The 4,753-nt window shown below is 46.4% G+C and overlaps 1 pseudogene; it reads right to left on the bottom strand.

The window, feature by feature from the left end:
- Positions 1-175: 175 nt before the first annotated feature.
- On the bottom strand, positions 176-3,925 carry LOC138775740 (zinc finger and BTB domain-containing protein 21-like; annotated as a pseudogene).
- Between the last annotated feature and the right edge of the window lie 828 nt (positions 3,926-4,753).

Here is a 4,753-nt window from a genome sequence, read left to right as displayed (position 1 = left end):
GCTGTTTTTTTCCTGAACATCTCTGACACACTCCCCCTTGATATGCTGGGGGCGGGGGGAGGTTCTTCATCGTCGTCATCATCATCATTTTCACATGTTGTATGTTGATGTGGAAAGCTTTTTCTTTTTGACCAACCACTTTGTCACCTGAGTTAGAAACTCCGTGCCACTTTCGTCAGAAGCAAGAAGCTAGAAGTGAATCAGATGTTCGCATGTGATGTCTAGAAGAACTTGCCCTTCCTGTAAAAGGTGGCCTGGATGCTGGGCTTTTCTCATGGTGTAAATGACCGCCGTCTCTGCTCTGTGTCTCTTTGTTTTGACAAACAATGACGCTTCTTTGCTGTGATCGCCGTCATCGTCTTCTGATATCCTGGCTTCTTGCATGAAGAAATGGTGCTTGAGGAGTTTTGGAAAGGATGTTTGTCCAAAAAGCTGATCCCCAGGCTGTAGCCTAGTTCTTGTATGGCTGCGAGGCTTCCCTCTCGGCAACAATGATGCAGAGTAAATGTAGTTTAAGACATTGTCAAATGCATCTGCCTCACAGAAGTCCAGCTGAAAGACGTTCTGAGACTCGTTGTTCTTCTCCATAAAGAGGCTGTGGAAATATTCGCTGCTGGCGGCCAGGACATTTTTATTGCGCTCGAAACTTCTGGTCCCCGACAATGAGAAGAACATCGCAGAGTTGACCTTTAAGACGCTCTTCATTTAATGCACTCAGTAAAGAGATTGAGTGAGCGGGATTTATGTAATGTAGAAGTCCTCCATTGTCAAGATTAACCTTAAGGAAAAAAAGAAAAAGAAAACAAACAATAGACTGATGTATGGCCATCCACTGATAATGTAGTAGTAAACAAACACCACTAATAGCTTGGGCTCTCTCTATCCTTTCTATGGGAATAAGTGCAACAGAGGAACAAACTATGGGACACACATCCACATTAACCCTGGCTACAACTCATGGTAAACCTTGATACATCTGTATATAAAGGACATAAATTGTGCATTTCTGTGCAAAGTACTTTGAGGCTATGTTCACACTATGTATATTTCAGGCAGTATTTGGTCTCATGTCAGGTCCTCATAGCAACCAAAACCAGGAGTGGATTGAAAACACAGAAAGGATCTGTCACACAATGTTGTAATTGAGTGGATGGCCGTCATTTAATGGCAAATATTTGCTGTTATTTTAGAACAACGGCTGTTATATTGAAATAATGGAAGTTATTTTACCGTTATATGGCGGCCATCCACTCAATTTCAACATTGTTGCAACAGATCCTTTCTGTTTTCAATCCACTCCTGGTTTGGTTGCTATGAGGACCTGACATGAGGACAAATACTGCCTGAAATATACGTAAGTGTGACCCAGCCTAAAGGGTGTATTCCAGGAAAAATCTACTTTTTCCTATCTGGATAGGAGAAAAGTAAGAGATCACGGGGGTCCGACCTCCATACCCCCCACCAATGTCCATATTGGGCACCAGCTTCTGCATTATGAAAAGACCTGCGGTACAGCACGTGACCCATGGCTCTGCTCATTCCTATGGAGTGATAGAAAGACCTAAGTAAGCCAGAGGAGCGCAGACTCTTTCCGTCTGCTCTATAGGAACAAATAGAGCCGTGGGTCACGTGCCGTACTCACGACTCTAAAAGAAAGTTGATTTTTCCTGAAATACCTCTTTAAGCCTTTTACAGTGCAAGACGTAACTGTACGTCATGGCGCTACTTGGTGGGGTCACACTTTGACCCCGCAGTGTACCCATCACTTCTAGCTTCTATCATTGCACTGGCTAATTAGCTATTTAACTGCTGTTAAAAGCGCATTGGTCTAGTGGTGGGATCATCCTCCGTTCTACTTGCCGGGCTGGGTCTTAAAGGCATAATGACACAAATCCAGGCTCCTCAATGTAGCCCCGCTACCCAGTCCTCCGAAAGGCCTTACTAGATGCTACAGACTGCATGGAAATGGTCCTGAGGATGAAGATAAAAAACATTTTTCAACCTCAGCGCCCCATGTGCAATAGGGACATATCAGCAGGTTATATTAGTCTAACCTGATGATAGTTTCCTTTTTAAAGTAAAGACTATGGGGGGCATTTATTAAGTCCGGCGTTTTTTACGCCGGACTTAAAAATGCCCCCGCAGCTCCGGCGCTACGGAGATTTATGTAGAGGCGGACTGCCCTACATAAATCCCGTGCGCGCCGTGTGCGCACCGCCGAAAACCTACGCCAGCTGAGGACTGGAGTAGGTTTCGGCGTACATTTGGGCGAACGGATGGTAAATCGCGCGGACTCTGAGTCCGTGCCCTCCGTTCCGCCCGCTACATGCCCCCTTTCCGCCCCCTGGCGTACTCGGTGGAAAGTGCAGATTTGCAAAATATTTTATTAAAAAAAATACGCAAATCGGCACTTTCCGCCGAAAAATCATCCGTTCGCGGATGATACATGTGGCCCTAAGGGTCCATTTACACTGAAAGATTATGACAGATTATCTGCCAAATATTTGAAGCCAAAGCCAGAAATGGATTTGAAAAGGAGAAATATCAGTCTTTCTTTATGACCTGATCTCTGTTTATAGTCTGTTTCTGGCTTTGGCTTCAAATCTATGGCAGATATCTGTCAGATAATCTTTCAATGTAAATGGACCCTAAGCTTGTAGGTGCTAGGCAGCAAGGCGTACATTGGAGTAACTCTTTTCATACCTCAGCCAAAGTATTTACATGAGCCTTAGTAGAAAAACACATGCCCCCTGGATACATAAACTGGCTGCCATCTTTGAATGAACAAGATGAACCATCACTGTGTCAGGGTGTTTGATTCTTAGTGCGCACTATAAACTTTATGATTTGTAATTTGGAGCAGAAAGTCAATATGACAGCACTCTTAAGGAACATCTATAACACCATACTGATACCAGGAATAATTGTGATGTCATAGCCATACTAGGAATAACTGTGATGTCATAGCCATACTCAAAAGCAGAGATAACTGTGATGTCATATTGATACCAGAAATAACTGTCATAGAGTTGATAACTGAGTTGTGACGTCACATATTTATATTTAGGTACCACTGTCCCTTTAAGTGGGGTTACACTACAGTTTATTCATTATACACAGTGATGGCAGTTACAGAACTGTCCAGAAGCTGCTCACCTCTCCACCCCACAACAACCTGTCTGGGCGCAGAATAACATCAGGGCGTCAAAGAAATCAGTCACCTAATTAACCATCTGCCACCATTATAAAGAAGACCAACGTAATAAGAACGCAAACAGAAGACGTCGCCAAAATGGCCGGGCAGCTGAAGACTAATATAGCGGAAAAGTATCTCAGCCAATCAAAAGGATACGATTAGCATCACGTGACGAAAAACGAATCGTACCAATAAGCGTGCGCTTGCGCAGTTACCGCCCAACGAAAGGTTTCAAAGATCCTTAGTCCGACACATACAGCGCGCAGGCGCACACGTCCGCCATTTGGCGGCAGAGACTAAGCGGCGCATGCGCAGTCGTCGTAGTAGCAACAGAAGGGTGTGTGGTGGAGAAAAGGAGGAGGCGAGCAGACGGCTGCTAGAGGAGGGCGGGGGGAGTACATGCAGCACGGAGAAAGGAGAGAGGGTGCGGAGAGATGGAGAAACCACCTCAGAGTTACGTCAAGAAGACGGCGGCCTCATGACAGTAGCCCGAAAGCGTCTTTGGGGGGCTCAGAGACACTCACCTCTACTCCGCGGCAACGGGAATGGCTGACCGTTACGCGGTTCCTCTCTCCAATTCGCAAAATGTCATCGGCGCTCTCCTGCCGCCGTGATTCCATCCATCTTGAATTTGACGTCATCCCACACCAGAGATGAGGTCATCGCACGGAGCGCTCGTCACGTGTGCGGCTTTCTGATTGGCCGAATCCTCCGGGGGCGGGGGAGGATGAGGCGTGGTTAGGATGAAAGCAGGCGGGGCCCGGAGCCGCTCTGGGGACAGTGATGAGTGTTATTGTCCCATCAGCGGCCATGACAGTGCGAGAGGAGGCGGGGGACGGGAGCGGGAACTGCGGTGTACAACCGGACATTACCACCTTCCGGCACTGCGCGACCGCTTCTCACCGATAGCCGCGTCCTCCAGCTGTCAGGGTCTCCGCTGCTGCTGCAGTGACTGTCACTCGGCTGCAGGGTCAGACATGAGCGGGACAGCCCCCCCCCATCCGTGTAGCCATTCACTGACAGCAGCAGAGAGCCTGAGAGCGAGGAAGTGGCGCACAAAGTACACAGAATGTCGCCCAGTGCTGGTGGGGTACGGAGGCGGGGCTCAGCATGGCTCCAGTCTGACCGCATAATACTACACACATCCATCCTGCTATTAATAAGCTCACGAGTTACCATCTTGGTATTATTATTATGACATCACAGCTATTCCTTGCATCGGTGTGTATCTGTATAACTATGACATCACTTATTCTGGAATCTGTATGACTATGACATCACAGCTATTCCTTGCACCAGTATGACTATGACATCACTTATTCCTCTGTGACATTACAGCTATGTCTGGTATCACTGTGACTATGACATCATAGTTATTTTGGTTTTATCCTGGTATCTGTATGACTATGACATCACAGCTATTCCTTGCACCAGTATGACTATGACATCACAATTATTGTAGGTAGCAGTAGATACAGTTATGATTAGAGATGGGCCAATAGTGAAATATTTTATCATTTGAAATTAGATTCGAATACCTCTCGATATTCGTATATT

This window comes from Dendropsophus ebraccatus, unplaced genomic scaffold (genome assembly GCF_027789765.1).
Source record: "Dendropsophus ebraccatus isolate aDenEbr1 unplaced genomic scaffold, aDenEbr1.pat pat_scaffold_1979_ctg1, whole genome shotgun sequence".
In the NCBI taxonomy this organism is placed as follows: domain Eukaryota; kingdom Metazoa; phylum Chordata; class Amphibia; order Anura; family Hylidae; genus Dendropsophus; species Dendropsophus ebraccatus.
This window is presented reverse-complemented; position numbering and strand designations above follow the sequence as displayed.